The 17,185-nt window shown below is 42.4% G+C and overlaps 1 protein-coding gene across 5 annotated transcripts in view; it reads left to right on the top strand.

The window, feature by feature from the left end:
• Nucleotides 1-17,185, top strand: part of HECW1 (HECT, C2 and WW domain containing E3 ubiquitin protein ligase 1) — a 1,624,660-nt gene that overhangs the window by 252,499 nt on the left and 1,354,976 nt on the right. For 2 of the 5 annotated variants that reach the window (XM_069613305.1, XM_069613307.1), the window contains exon 2: nucleotides 14,567-14,681. The exons of the other annotated variants lie outside the window; for them this stretch is intronic. The gene's annotated coding sequence lies outside the window, so the exon portion shown is untranslated. The remainder of the gene's footprint in view (nucleotides 1-14,566; nucleotides 14,682-17,185) is intronic. 5 annotated transcript variants of the gene reach the window in all.

The raw sequence follows: 17,185 nt of genomic DNA on the forward strand, positions 1-17,185 counted from the left end.
TGTAACACTATTAAGGTCATTTTAGGACCACTTTTAATGCTAAGAAGTATTTGCTTTCCCTTTCGAAGCCGAATATTGCTCATGCAGTATATTGTTTTATTCAAAACATATTATATTTAAAAGGTAATTCTAATATATATTACAATGTTCTTAATTATTCCTATGTTGATTGATATTTTGTAAATTGTTCTGCTTTTTAAGGTGGTTTTAATCATTGACATAAAGTTTGATACTGCTACTTCTATAACTAAATGGCACAAATCAGTACGAACAGATGCTGAGTACTAAAAGTCACCACTTATCCATCTGCTCAAGGTTTAAAAAACCCAAAAATCAGTATGGAACACACATTTGGCTGACAAACTTTAATCATGTGGTTCTTTACACCACACTATTTGAAGTGTATTGTTATTACTCAGACCCCCAACTCCAGCAAAAGCAGTAGCCACGGTTATTGTGTACTTCAATTGTGTGGCCAAATGGCTACCGATTGTAAATATAATCTCAGCTATCTTTCTATAGTGAACAGATTTTACATGCTCCCTCGGTCCAAGGTATTCCTTCTGTCATTGAGAATGCACACCCATTCCCATAAAAAGGCCATCAGCACTGAAATCCTTCCATTGGCTCCCAGTGGATGCAAGGATTAAATTTAAAACCCTCTGCATTGTCGACAAGGCTTTCTGGGGCCTGGGTCCAAAATACCTTCAACTATCCCTACGTAAATACCTCCCTTCTCTAGCCCTTTGGTCCTCTACCTCAAACTCCCTCAGGGTCAGCCACTTTTCTAAGAAACGTGCAGGGGGCAGATCTCTGTCCTCGGCCGGATCCTGCCTTTGGAACGGCCTCCCTGCCACCCTGAAACTGGAGGAAAACCATCTATGATTCCGGAAGCTCCTTAAGACCTTCCTCTTCGCATCTGCCTTTGACACTCTCCTCCCCTGCTGCTCTGCCTTTTCCTCTCAGCACTGCCTCACCTGCCAACCGGGCCCCCTTGGCCCAGTCACCTATCCTCCGGCACTGCCTCTCGGCCACCCCTGCAATGGGGCCTGTTATCTGTACCATCACAGGTCCCCCCCACTCCTTTCCTGCATTTATCAGATGCTACCGAATCTGACTTGACCTGCACTGCACCCTTCACTAGCTGCCTTTAACACTGCTCTTATCACCTTATTTATTCACTTATATCCACTAACTTATTATTATCCTATGCCTTGCACTTTGCCCCCCCTCCCTCTTTCTGTTGCACTTTCCCCCTTTTCCCTTTCCCATGCATTTGCACGTTCTCAATGTTACTGGGCCTAGTAATATCGTTTGTTTTTGTTTTTCTCCCTTGCTCCACCTCCCTTTGCCTGGTCGCGCTCTGAAACACCTGTGTATGGGCGCGATATAAATAAAATATCATATCATATCATATCAGTGTACCTTTACATTTCTTGTGAAAATGTGCAGACTTACGTTAAAACCGAGAGAACACAAACAATACCTAATGTTTGCTTTTCAGCATAAACCACAATAAAATACCCATTCCATGCTTGCTGACTGTATGTTTGTGTGCGCTTTGTTACTGTGAGAGTCCTGGAGCAGTGGTGGTGATGAAAGAGCATGCATGGAGTACACCTTAATTGATGTTGTGTGCAGATGCAGCTTGTTTTTAAAATGTGTGCCAGTCTCGCAGATCAGGTTATCTGTAGAACAGGTGGCCTGTGATGTTTTTCTTTTTCTTGTAATTGCTTCAGGCCCCTTGCTTTACCTGTCGCAAGAATACTTTTGCACCCTTTCCATCCAATCCCCCAAGCATTGCACCTAGCCAAGGCCAGCCCTTCATTTCTTTACTGTATACTTCATGCTTTACAACTTCACACAGCCCACAGGTGGAATTACTATATGTTGAAGGAAAGGTTGGCACCCCATTGTTATTTATTCTGCAATTACAGTGAAAATGCAGACAAAATCAACTGAAAAAACAGACTTTGCTTAAATATACAGTGAGACTGACCCTTGGGCTTTCTAATGTTAATCAACAAATCTGATCCATTTGTTGGACAATCAGGACTGTGAAGCGAATGCCAGACACTTACAAGTATACACGCAGCATATACACGCAGCAATAAAAGCAAAATTGTGTAGAATGGAAAAACACAGTAATCTGAGACTATGTTTGGAGGAAAAAGGGGGGAAAATGGTTGATGCAAATTCCAAATTTCTTTGAAAGCACTATAAAACAGCACCAAAACTAAAAAGAAATAAACAATGAAAACGGGGAAATTATACACATGACAGAACGCAAGATTAGAAAGATTGTATGAACCAGGTCTAATTTGCCAAACCATGAAACCCTGTCTAAGTGGATTAGACACTACTCCTTTATTTCTGACAAGCAATATCTCAAGATGCTTTAACAAAAGCAATCCCTCAGCATCTTTGCAAAATGTAATGAAAACAATTGCTTTGCTGGACCCAGATTATGGGACAGCTTGCCCTTTAAGAAGGCACATTCTTTACTGACGTTCTGAACAGGTTTAAAGACCTATTTTTTCAACTAGGTTTTCCCTCTTCTCATCTTCCTGGCAAATTTTACTGGCAGTTATAATTTCTCTGACTGATTCCTCTACTTGTATTAGCTAAATGTTCCATCTGCGCCAGGATTCGATTTAGTTTGCTGTGTTGCGCAATATAAATGCATCAAAATCAAGTCTTGCAAAAACACTGATCCGAAGTAAGAGTGGCAATCTATATAATAAAAGAGATTCGTTCACATAAATGCATCAAAATCAAGTCTTGCAAAAACACTGATCCGAAGTAAGAGTGGCAATCTATATAATAAAAGAGATTCGTTCACATAAATGCATCAAAATCAAGTCTTGCAAAAACACTGATCCGAAGTAAGAGTGGCAATCTATATAATAAAAGAGATTCGTTCACATAAATGCATCAAAATCAAGTCTTGCAAAAACACTGATCCGAAGTAAGAGTGGCAATCTATATAATAAAAGAGATTCGTTCACATAAATGCATCAAAATCAAGTCTTGCAAAAACACTGATCCGAAGTAAGAGTGGCAATCTATATAATAAAAGAGATTCGTTCACATAAATGCATCAAAATCAAGTCTTGCAAAAACACTGATCCGAAGTAAGAGTGGCAATCTATATAATAAAAGAGATTCGTTCACATAAATGCATCAAAATCAAGTCTTGCAAAAACACTGATCCGAAGTAAGAGTGGCAATCTATATAATAAAAGAGATTCGTTCACATAAATGCATCAAAATCAAGTCTTGCAAAAACACTGATCCGAAGTAAGAGTGGCAATCTAAATAATAAAAGAGATTCGTTCACATAAATGCATCAAAATCAAGTCTTGCAAAAACACTGATCCGAAGTAAGAGTGGCAATCTATATAATAAAAGAGATTCGTTCACATAAATGCATCAAAATCAAGTCTTGCAAAAACACTGATCCGAAGTAAGAGTGGCAATCTATATAATAAAAGAGATTCGTTCACATAAATGCATCAAAATCAAGTCTTGCAAAAACACTGATCCGAAGTAAGAGTGGCAATCTATATAATAAAAGAGATTCGTTCACATAAATGCATCAAAATCAAGTCTTGCAAAAACACTGATCCGAAGTAAGAGTGGCAATCTATATAATAAAAGAGATTCGTTCACATAAATGCATCAAAATCAAGTCTTGCAAAAACACTGATCCGAAGTAAGAGTGGCAATCTATATAATAAAAGAGATTCGTTCACATAAATGCATCAAAATCAAGTCTTGCAAAAACACTGATCCGAAGTAAGAGTGGCAATCTATATAATAAAAGAGATTCGTTCACATAAATGCATCAAAATCAAGTCTTGCAAAAACACTGATCCGAAGTAAGAGTGGCAATCTATATAATAAAAGAGATTCGTTCACAGTAACATTTAGTTACATTATGTGCCACAGTCCAAAGTCTTCACACAAAAGGAAAGCGCACACTGAAGGGAAACATTATCACAGAGCTGATACAAGCGAGCACGTGGTAACATTGGAAGGCGTGTCCTGCCATTTCAAGATGGCGCGAGTGAAAATGCTGCTTTAAGATGTGATGGGCCAATGAAAGGAGCCCCCTGCAACATGGCGTAGCAGATTGGGCTACAGCAAAACAATCTCATCTAGCTGCATCCCTCCCTCTCCATTTGTTTGGAACTTCTATTACCACCTCCTCGTCCGCACATATTCCTCTTTACTCCAGCAGACTAAGGTCTGGTCACCCCCATGCCCCCACCCCCCTCCGAGCAGGGGCTCCATATGCCATTCTACGGAAAAGACTATGATGAGTGAATTAGGGGTCCACTTTACCCCCTAAAAAACGATAAACCTGTGGAAAGACAGACCATCAAAATGACACAAGCAATTGCTGGCACTTTCAGCTTCATGGCCAAGTTCAAAACACAGTCCCTGGGTCATATAATGCGAGTATAGCAAGGAAAGGCACAATCTGTAGAATTGGATGGGATGGGGATGTGGGGCTTATATAAAGCAAGACACCTGCAAACGGCTGAGAACACATTTTGCACACATTTTTCAGAAGATTTCTCGGCCTCCCTCCTTCGGCTCCAATGTTTGCATTACATTCTGAAATGGGATTTATGCACTTAGGGAACATCAAAGCATTGGTACCGATTTCATTTTTCTTTAATGTCTAACCAACAGGAAAAAGCACAACTGTCCAGGAGCTTGCTGGACATCTCGTTGCAATATCATCCAGGATTTCCTGCCAGAAATACGTAGTTAAAAAATGTACATGCAGCCAGGGACCAACAGTAGAGTTATTATCGGCTAATCTGACGAAAGAGTAAGAAAACACGATTCCTTTATATGTTACCCTTACAAATGCAGTCAACCAGAGAAGAAATCTCATTAAACCGACCAGTGGTGGCTGGTGAATTAAGTGGAGAGTGTAAATATTTCTCCCTGATATGGCAGAGCGACCGAGCGTAGCGATGGAGCCCACACCCCGCAAAAGGGGTTTAGGGAGTTCTTCCCTCGAGAATTATTTTTTAAATAATGGGTGAAAATGGTGCATTTTAGAGCATACTTTTTTAGAAAAATTGGGTAAAAAGCCAAACAGTTTGCAATTGGGTTTTGTAGAGTGACTCATGAAAAAAAATCCAATAGATGCAAGTCACCAACAGTGCCCAGGAGCATTTCTCCAACACATTTTCGTGATGCCTTACCCACAATATGTGCTAGCATAAAACATTTGCACGCTGGCGGTGCCCCATACATTTCCATGCTGACTGCAACATTATACCTTATTATTTCCATATAAGAACATACTCATTCATGTCCATTTTTGCTCTGCAAATAAATGGCAGTATCCCCATGTAAGATCATACTCCAGTTGGCTTTACCATTAAAAATGCATGCCAAAGTATGAAAACATGTCCAAACTGGCTGTACTAACATGCCAGTTGAGCTACATAATAACACTTATCATGCTTGCTTCATCAAAAATGCCCAATAAAACATGTCATACTGCAATAAAAAATGGCTAGACTAAGTGCATAAAAATGATGATATTGCTTCATAATAACACTTATCATGCTTGCTTTACCAACGATCTCCAATACAAATTGCCATACCACAATACAAAATGACTGAACTGGCTGCATTGAAATGCCAGTCTGGCTACATAATAACACTTATGCTTTTTTTTACCAAGGGTGCCTAATACACAATGTCATGCCTCAGTAAGAAATGGCCAGACTGGTTGCATAAAATATGCCAGTCTTGCTTCATTATAACACTTATCATGCATGCTTTACTAAATATCACAATAAGAAATGGCTAGTCTGGCTGCATTAAAATGCAATTCTAGCTACATAATAACACTTATCATGCTTGCTTTATCAACCATGCACATTTATTTATTTATTTGCATTTTTAAAGTGCTCGCACAGCCCGCGGGCATCGAGGCGCTGTTAAAGGAATAATATTATTATTTTCTTTGGTTGCATAATTGTTTTTTTTTGTTTGTCTTATTTGCGTATTTATAACACACTTAAACACCCAGAGGTTTTTAAGTGCAGACCCGGGGATCAAACCTGTGTTGATTCATGTCGTTTTGCTTCCAAGGCACGCACGTTGCCGCTGAGCTATCTTCCCGGGACAAACATGCCATGCCTGTTCCATGGTGTGCCAGCACCTTGCAGTCAGGCATAATCACAATAATGATGAATGTGATTATGTGTGATTGCCAGGCGCTGGGGGGAACTGGGGTAAGGCATGTGATTTTTTACTGCCATCTATCATAGACGGGCAGTAAAAAAAAAATTACACACTTGTCCCCTGCGTCCCGAGCTCCTCACAAATTCACACAATCAATGTGGTTATGTGTGTATACCAGCCACTGGGGGACCAGGGGGCGAGGATGGTATTTTTTACTGGACATCTGTCATAGATGTTCAGTAAAAATATGCCATGCCTCCCCCTGGGCCTCACATCACCAAACACACACACACACACAAAGTGATTATGTGTGTATGCAAAATGCTGAGGGTCGGGGGGCAGGTATGGTATTTTTTAATAGACATCTATCATAGATGTCCAGTAAAAAATAGCATCCATGCGGAGTGTCGCGTACCTTCTTAAGAAAAGTCTGATTAAGAACTTTCTTTCATGAACATAACTTGGAACCAGAGGAAACAGAAGAAGACACTGGCTTACACAACCCATCGTCTTTCATCCCCTCTGATGGTCAAATACCGAACAAACTCTTAACCTTTGAAACATGTGTTTTGGATGACTTTGACGACCTATGGAAGAAAACTAGCAAAATCAAGCACAACTTGTCCCTAGCTGAGAAACAGGCATTAATATCGCTACAAAACAACAAAAACATTATCATCAAACCAGCTGACAAAGGCGGTGGGCTTGTGATCATGACCAAGAACCAATATAAAAACATGGTCCTGGTATTACTTCACGACCGATAAAGCTACTCAACACTTCGAAAAGACCCCACTCGGGAAATATCTCAAGAAATCTCTTAGTCTGTTAACTTCACACTACAGCACGAGTGGATCTCGCAAAAGAAGCAGAATACCTTATAAAACCAGCGGGAAGGACTCCCTGCTTCTATTCTTTGCCTAAAATACATAAAGAACCCACAAACCCACCGGGACATCTGATTGTTTCAGGATGCGGCTCTATCATTGAACCACTATGCAAATTTGTAGACATCTTTTTGCAACCAATAAGCATTCACACCCCAACCTACCTTTGGGATACCACCCATACAATAACAATATTTGACGACCTAGAATTTAACCCAACAGAACAACTTTTGGTCAGTATGGATATTAAATCACTGTATACCAGTATCCCCCCGGAAGATGCCATCGAGTGCATTAGGGAATGGCTTACCTCTGATCCCCCTAACACTAGGGCTCCAGTTAATTTCATTGTTGAACTCATGACTATTGCACTCCGTCGAAACTTCTTTACCTTTGACAACACTATATACTTGCAAACGAAGGGCACTGCAATGGGTGCAGCCTTTACGCTAAGTCTGGCAATCCTGTTCATGGCCAAATTCGAGAAAGACTTTGTATTCTCCGACCTTAACAACTGGCAAACCCGTATCTGGCACCGCTACATCGATGATGTTATTTTTATCTGGACCGGTAGCCCACTTGAACTCACCAACTTCTGGACCTGGCTCTACAGGTGTAAACCAAATATCTAGTTCACAATGAATCAAAGCAACTCTGAAATAAAATTCCTGGACTTATCAGTTCGTTCCAAAGATGGGAAACTAACGTGTGACCTATATCGAAAAACAACAGCTCGCAACACCCTACTACACTACACCAGCAACCACCCGGCCCATTCCAAAAACAACTTACCAAATGAACAATATTTACGAATACGTCGTAACTGCGCCTCTCCCGATGATTACAAGCAACATGCACAGAGTCTGACCACATGCCTAACAGCACGAGGCTACCCTAAGAAACAGCTAAATCAAGCTAATAAAAGATCTCGCAGCTGCAATCGTGAAACTCTTCTCCAATTACAACGAAAGAATGCAGATTCTTCCGATGTACACCTTACTTGCGTAGTCACTTTTGGAGCCCACACCTCGAGGATCAAACAGATTATTAATAAGCACTGGCATATAGCCCGTCTGAACCTACCTGAGGACCCCGCTCCCAGATTCGCCTACAAACGTGGCACGAACCTAAAAGAACATCTTGTACACTCATTGTTTCAACCAGTTTCAAGTGTCACCCGTACTCTTCGACCTTTGCAAGGCCATCACCCTTGTGGTAACTGTGTTGCCTGCAAATTCACTAAGAGAATGAGTTTCTTCCTAATAGGCACACGAAAATGGACACTTAGGGACTTGACCAATTGTAAGAGTCAAAATGTAGTCTACTGTATTGAGTGTCCCTGCGGTCTCAGATATATTGGCCAAACCACACGAGCAATCAACACCAGAATATCGGAACATAGGTCCAAAATTCGCTGTAAAAATCTATCAGCGCCCCTGGTGGAACATGTCCTGTCTGCTAACCATACCCCTAACAGCATTCTGTGGTGGGTGGTAGAGAAAGTCAAGGGAGGACCCGATATCCACCACAGCCTTATGAAGAAAGAAGCACGGTGGATACATAGGCTGGACACATATCATCACGGCCTTAATGAGATTTTTCAACCTTTATTATAAAGGTCAGTAGTGCTAGCTCAATACTCTCTCATCAACCACTTGAACCACTGCAACATGTCCTGAATAACCTTATTGCCCCCTAAGGTCGTGAGGTATCAAGATAATTCACATTACCCATTCACCCGTGAGGCGCACCAGGCACGCCCACACTATGAGAATATGGATTTAGGAATCCCCTCTGCTTTCCGTTTCCTTTTAATTTTAATTTCTATCAATGACTTTGTGCCATTTCGACAACAAGATCTACTTCCCTGATATATTCACCCAATTTGTTTATTTTGCAATGATGTCGTCTTACTCACCGCCATAGTGCCTGCCAGACACCTTTGCGTGGCGGATACCACACCGACCACCTACTTCACTATTTGTCTGACACACGCTAAATATGACGAACTTGCATGGGAGCATGTGCGTTTGCCATGACTACGATTGTCAACTATGGCAACGAGGCAAGCGCGCATGCGTGACTTCCCTAGCAACGAGCATATTGCTCATCTTACATGGCGTGCAGAGTTTCTCTTCCGCATTCTTGGAAGCGCGTCACTGCAATCCACTGACACTGAGGCAGCGCCGACACAAGCGGCTGTCACTTTTGAATCTGCACTAGAAGAACAAGGTGAGCCTGGGGTCGCTTGACCGTGCGCGCACACGTGGCTTTCTGGTCCTCCGGATCAGCCCACGTGTGCGCGCCAGACCACGCTTCCCCTTCGTACTCTGCTATCTTACAGCACCCGACCTTAGCTCACATTGACTATTCACCTAATGAACACGCAGGCAAATCTTTTTGGTTCTGTCTGTTACTACTTCAAAACTGCAGAAAAACTTGATGCCCTCTCACTGCCACATGACCTAATACTAATTTGAGCACCTGGCAACAGCAGTGCCGACCTCTGAACACTATGTTGGTCATCTCTATGGGTTCCACACGTCTATTCTGCTTACCACTTCCCTATGTACCTATACACATTGGAGTGCCAATAAGCATTACCCGTGTAAAATATAATGCTTGCTCTCCAGTTGCACCAAATTCTTTTTTCTAATCTAATCTCCAAGCACACACCGCCGCCTGCACTCAAATGTGGCAGTGGTCTCTGTGCTCCACTTATCCCGGGATCTCTGTGCAGTAAATTAACTGCTGGCCCTCCATTACCAACTGTTTCTCCATATGATTTGTCCCTTTCACAGCCTCGAGACTACCCGTGAACCTTCTGCATTAATTGCGAAGCTCCTCATCTTTGACCTGGCACCTGTACAACTGGTCCCGGCGTCTGGCGTTCTCCTCTTTTCCAATGCGTGGGTGCACCAATGCGCTTGAGATAATGCGCACTGGCAAGTAAGTCTCCAAACCGGTCGCTATGAGAACAAACTTAGCTTTAACATATGTCCCATTGATTGGGGCATCCGCGGTACTATACCCACTCACAGCATATTAATGTTATTCTATACAGGGTCCCTGATTCGGAGCCCTGATGAAGGCAGACTTTACATCCACTTACTACCGCCAAAACGTGAAAACTACAGGGAATAGTGGTCAACCTGTATCTCAGCTCGTTGGAATCTCCGTTACCAACCAGCACTCAATCACGTCGGCAACTGATCAGATATCTTGCATCGAAAGACCCTGCATAATTCATTGATTTTTCTACCAAACAACTTTTGTTCCACTAATAAGGAACTATTGGCCCAGATAAGGGGACGCATGATGCAATGAATTTATTAGTAAATTGCACATGCATTTGTATTTTGTTTTCTGCTACTGAATCCAATCTGAAGCACCATTTCTTTTGAGTTGTTGTATTTAACTTTACAATATATATAACTTGTATGTACTATTTGTTCACAATTCGATTTACAATTTGCTGACTATTTTGAATGTAGATAAGCATTCGCAACCACTGAATATTTTGTATTGTTTTTACCTTTATGTCCTAGTTGGTTATTATATACAGCAGTAAAGATACTTTACTTATTTTCTGTAATTTTTTACATATTCTCATCATTTGTTGTTCAAATGTTTCATTGTTTCTTCAGATGTTTAGAAACAACCTCCTGAGTGGGTGGTAATATGTACTTAGCGGCTGATTCATTTAGGGATTGCTAGAATTAAGCAACTAATTTCTCTATCTTTAAGTAGCTCAAGAGATCAGGCCAAATAATTGTACTGACCTGTTCCTCTTGAACCTCTATGGTTATAACTAAAATAGTAAGGGTACATTTCCTGTTTCATACCCTGGGCCCCACAGCACCTCAGACGGAGAGCTGAATTTGGCCGGTGGCGTGGGGGGTTGGGCAGCAAAGGTATTTTTAAAATGCCTTTGTTGTACGGACCTCCTACCCTCACTCGCCAAAATCCTTTCGGACCAGCACAAACAAACACACACACATACACACACACACACACACATACACGTTTTACCTACCTTGTGGGGGCTATGTGTGGGGACCTGCCTTGCGGGGACTATCCTTTCCCAATGTTTTAGAAATTGGCTAATAGCAGAACTATGTTAAAAAAAATTCATAATACAGGATCCAACTTCATATTTGCAAAAATGCTTATTTTTACTTGCGTGTACGGTACCATCTGTGCGGGGACTTGAACGCGTGTTACCATCCTTGTGAGGACTTCATTATTCTTATTTAATAAGGAACTATTGGCCCAAATAAGGGGACGCATGATGCAATGAATTTATGCATTTGTATTTTGTTTTCTGCTACTGAATCCAATCTGAAGCACCATTTCTTTTGAGTTGTTGTATTTAACTTTACAATATATGTAACTTTTATGTACTATTTGTTCACAATTCGATTTACAATTTGCTATTTTGAATGTAGATAAGCATTCGCACCCACTGAATATTTTGTATTGTTTTTACCTTTATGTCCTAGTTGGTTATTATATACAGCAGTAAAGATACTTTACTTATTTTCTGTAATTTTTTACATATTCTCATCATTTGTTGTTCAAATGTTTCATTGTTTCTTCAGATGTTTAGAAACAATATCCTGAGTGGGTGGTAATATGTACTTAGCGGCTGATTCATTTAGGGTTTGCTAGAATTAAGCAACTCATTTCTCTATCTTTAAGTAGCTCAAGAGATCAGGCCAAATAATTGTACTGACCTGTTCCTCTTGAAACTCTTTGGTTATAACTAAAATAGTAAGGGTACATTTCCTGTTTCATACCCTGGGCCCCACAGCACCTCAGACGGAGAGCTGAATTTGGCCGGTGGCGTGGGGGGTTGGGCAGCAAAGGTATTTTTAAAATGCCTTTGTTGTACGGACCTCCTACCCTCACTCGCCAAAATCCTTTCGGACCAGCACAACAAACACACTCACATACACACACATACACACACACACACACACACAACATACACACAGCAAGCACTCTTTCATTCACACGAGCACCCATCATACGCTCACTCATAACACAAGCATGCACACATCCATAACATATTTAAATAATAAACATTCAAACATACACATTTACACAACATAGACACAGCAAGCACTCTCTGTTTCATTCGCACAAACATCCATCCCATCATGCACTCACTTAAAACACAAACATACATACATCCATACACATATTTAAATAATAAACATACAAACACATACATTTACACAACATACACACCCAGCATGCTCTGTTTCATTCACACGAACATCCATCATGCACTCACTCAAAACACAAGCATACACGCATCCATAAACATATTTAAATGCTAAATAAATGAACATACAAACACACACATTTACACAACATACACACAGAAAGCACTCTCTCTTTCACACAAGCACCCATCAGGCACTCACTCATAACACAACCATACATGCATCCATACGCATATATAAATAATAAACATACAAACACACACATTTACACAACATACACAGCAAGCACTCTTTCATTCACATGGGCACCCATCATGCACTCACTCACAAGACAAGTATACACACATCCATACACTTATTTAAATAATAAACATACAAACACACACATTTACACAACATAGACACCCAGCACGCTCTGTTTCATTCACACGAACATCCATCATGCACTCACCCAAAACACAAGCATACATGCATCCATAAACATATTTAAATAGTAAATAAACAGACATACAAACACACCCATTTACACAACATACACACAGAAAGCACTCTCTCATTCACACCAGCATCCATCATCCATGATCATACATTCACCTAACAGCACAAGCATGCACGCATCCACACACATAATTAAAATCTTTAAAAATGATCATAAAAAACTTACCTTCAGCCACGGGTCCGGAGGTTCAAGTGATCCAGCCCCCTACAAGCATGAACAGGAATCAGGAAGTTTCCTGGTTCGTGCTCATGCGCGCAAGGGTCCTGAGCATGGGTCTGTATGCGCCGCACTCCAGCCTGCTCTGCTTATATGTGCCTCCTTGCAGATAAAGACATGCAAGTCCCCAGCCAGCATTTCCTATGAGCCATCTGAGGCTGGAGAAGCAAACGCTCCCAGACTTGCATGGCTCATTGTGCTTGCGCGGCTGGGGACATTTAACTGTGAAAGGGAAACAAAGATTCCCTTTCACACTTAATAGCATTCCCTCAGCTGAAATAAACAGCTGAGGGAGTGCTTGTATTTTACTGGGCTGGCTCCTCCATAATGGGTAAGAGGGGGCCAATGCCCCGTGGGTAGACGCCCCCTCGCCCATTACTGATGAGCTGTCCCTTAAACCGACCATTGAATCGAACTATATTGGCAACATCACAGCCAACAGGGATTGATCCCTATTTGACATAGTCATTTACTTTGCGATCAGTTTCTATTCAGTAGACTTAGGTTTGATTGCTTGCTGACAAATTAATACATACAGGACTTTACAAAATGCAAGGAAAATTACTTCTCACTGCCATTTCTGTTGTGACATCCCAGAAACTGTATCTCATGTTTTTTTCTTCTGCAAGATATAGGAAATATTGAGAAAGGGATTAATTCTACCGATTTTAAGGTTCAATGGAGACAAGGCCGGACAGCTTTTATTTTCCTTCTTTCTGCCAATGTTTGGATGGTTTCGTGGGCCCTCATTACGATAATGTGTTATTTAAATAGCGCTTATGCCCAAGCGCTTTTCTTAGAACATATATACATAAAATATCACCCAACCGAAGTTGATACTCATTTATCAACCTCAAAAGGATGAAAGTCGGAGTTGGCCTTGCCGAGAATCGAACCTGCGACCTGAGATCAACCACAGAGCACAGCATCACGCACTCGACTTGCTGAGCTATCTTACCGGCTGTTGAGCTATCTTACCGGCTCAGACGCTTTCTAAGAGGTGCCTGAAGATTAGAAACCAGACTTTACCTGTGGTGGAAGCAAGTCGAAGGAAAGGATGTATATGGTAATCATCTGTTGCTGGCTAGTGTTGTAGAACGTTTGTGGTTATGTATATCAATTTTATGATTTTAATGATTTTATGATACTGTGATATTTGTATTATATTATGGCTTGGTGTTATTGTATTGAAATAACTATTGTTGTTAAAGGTTTGCATTTTCACCTTAATTGCATTAGTTGTTTATACATTTGCACTTTTATGTTTTGAATGAATCCGTATAAAGTATTGATTGATTGACTAAGTGGTGTTAGGGTGCCAGAGACCCGGTCGCATCAGGGGTTGCAAGAGGGACTAATGGACCTTCGAGTGGGTGATAGGGTGCTTTGTATAGAGTTTGTTAGTGTTGTCTGTTTAAACTTCATGTGGAGTCGAGCTACTGGTCTGTGCCTTTCTTTAGTGAGTGTCTGAGCGTTCTGTCTGCCAGCTAATGGACACTGACACTCTCTTCTAGGCGCATGCAAATGGACCACCTTGGGCATCGGAATGCAAACCTAGTGCCGAGAAGCAGCTAATAAGAGAATGTTTTTGCTACATGGTGGTTGGACAAGTCAAAAGTCACTCTTGGTGTGAGTACCCTTTCAAAAACCTTAAATATGCTGCATGTCAAATGTCTAGACCACTGTGCAGCACAGAGAATTGGGGTTCATAGTTCATTTAATGACAACAAATTGAACATTTCAGTGGCATTATGTAATTTTCTATTACTAGAACACTTGCGAGTTGGCCAACCACTCATCAAATGGTATGTGAGATAAGTTGTGATGTGCAGTGCCCTTGTCCTTGAGGCCACACAAGCAGTTACTACAGAACTAGGTGTGTTGTCAGGAGCTGTTGTAAACATCAGATGGTTGCTGGTTTCACAAATTTCCAACGGCAAGGCATTCCACATACTGCAGGACACGGCGGAGAATGAAAGTGCTCCTGGTCTTGATTTTCCCGTATTTGGAATTGTGTGTGTGTGTGAAGAAAATGGATGAACTCAGTTGGCACCTGTCCTGGGGATAAGACGTTGACACGTTTCAATAAAAAATGAGGTCCCTTGCTTGTAGAATGCATGTCGGACAATATCTGACAATATAGTAGATTCTGTTTAGCATGGGAAGCTAGTGCAGAGAGGCCAATTCGGGGGAGACGCAATCGCAGCATCCCAGAAGGAGCAGGACCCATGCAGCACCATTTTCCCCTTGCTACAGGCGGTAAAGTGGATATTTTGAGAGGCCTTTCTGTATGCTGGTTACTGAGACTAAATGAGAGGAAGCAAATGCTCTTGGTTCTTGAACTTGGTGAGAATATATTAGAATTGGGAACATTGGTTCAGTGATTTCAAATGAAAGAAATCTTTCTTCTCCATAGTGACCACCTGCATGGATAGGTCCGCATCAAACAACACAACAGAGTGTACACTGTACTCCCAGGTTTGAGAACAGTTGCCTAGATTCTGAATCCTAGATTAACGTGGAGAACCTTCAACAATGGTTTCTGTCTCATTATATAATGAACATCTCCTCTGGACTTGTCATAGAAGAACAAGGTCCCACCAGAGTTGTAAAGCACGTTGAATTAATACACGTTAAGTTTAGAGAAGAAAACATAGGTATTCACTGCATGTTTCACATTCTGCTGCGATTTCACAATTAGAATTGTACTCACTGAACCTAAACAGGACATATACTGGTAATGTCTCCTACTTTCGCTAGTTTGCTAGGATGGCAGCTGGGGAGCAGGTGTAAGGGGATCTAGGCCACCTGGCCTAAGCCCCGCCCATCTGGTGCCTTCCTGTTTGCCTCTCTTTTTCACCACTTAGCAAGCCCCGCCCACCGGGTGCCTTCCTGCTTGCCGCTCTTTTCCCTACTTAAGGAGTCCTCCAGCCTCTTTTCCTTTGAAGCTGGGGAGCAGGTGTAAGTGGATCTAGGTCACCTGGCCTAAACCCTGCCCATCTGGTGCCTTCCTGGTTACCGCTCTTTTTCACCACTTAGCAAGCCCCGCCCACCGGGTGCCTTCCTGCTTGCCACTCTTTTCCCTACTTAAGGAGCCCTCCAGCCTCTTTTCCTTTGAAGCTGGGGAGCAGGTGTAAGTGGATCTAGGTCACCTGGCCTATGCCCCGCCCATCTGGTGCCTTCCTGGTTGCCGCTTTTTTCACCACTTAGCAAGCTCCGCCCACCTGGTTCCTTCCTGTTTGCCACTCTTTTTCACCACTTAGCAAGCGCCAACCACCTGGTGCCTTCCTGCTTGCCACTCATTTCCCTACTTAAGGAGTCCTCCAGCCTCTTTTCCTTTGCATCTGGGGAGCAGGTGTAAGTGGAGCTAGGTCACCTGCCCTAAGCCCGCCCATCTGGTGCCTTCCTGGTTACCGCTCTTTTTCACCACTTAACAATCCCCGCCCACCTGGTACCTTCCTGCTTGCTGCTCTTCTCCCTACTTAAGGAGCCCTCCAGCCTCTTTTCCTTTGCAGCTGGGGAGCAGGTGTTAGTGGATCTAGGTCACTTGGCCTAAGCCCCACCCACCTAGTACCTTCCTGGTTGGTACTCTTTTTCACCACTTGGCAAGCCCTGCCCACCTGATGCCTTCCTGCTTGCCGCTCTTTTCCCTTCTTAAGGAGGCCTCCAGCCTCTTTTCCTTTGCAGCTGGGGAGTATGTGTAAGTGGATCTAGGTCACCTGCCATAAGCCCTGCCCATCTGGTGCCTTCCTGGTTGACGCTCTTTTTCACCACTTAGCAAGCTCTGCCCACCTGGTGCCTTCCTGCTTGCTGCTCATTTCCCTACTTAAGGAGCCCTCCAGCCTCTTTTCCTTTGCATCTGAGGAGCAGGTGTAAGTGGAGCTAAGTCACCTGGCCTAAGCCCCACCCATCTGGTGCCTTCCTGGTTACCGCTCTTTTTCACCACTTAACAATCCCCGCCACCTGGTATCTTCCTGCTTGCCACTCTTTTTCACCACTTAGCAAGCCCTGCCCACCTGGTGCCTTCCTCCTTGCCAGTCTTTTCCCTATTTAAGGAGCCCTCCAGACTCTTTTCCTTTGCCGCTGGGGAGCAGGTGTAAGTGGATCTAGGTCACCTGGCTTAAGCACCACCT

The sequence above is a fragment of the Ambystoma mexicanum genome, chromosome 5p, assembly GCF_040938575.1.
Source record: "Ambystoma mexicanum isolate Mex_15411 chromosome 5p, UKY_AmexF1_1, whole genome shotgun sequence".
NCBI classification, from domain to species: domain Eukaryota; kingdom Metazoa; phylum Chordata; class Amphibia; order Caudata; family Ambystomatidae; genus Ambystoma; species Ambystoma mexicanum.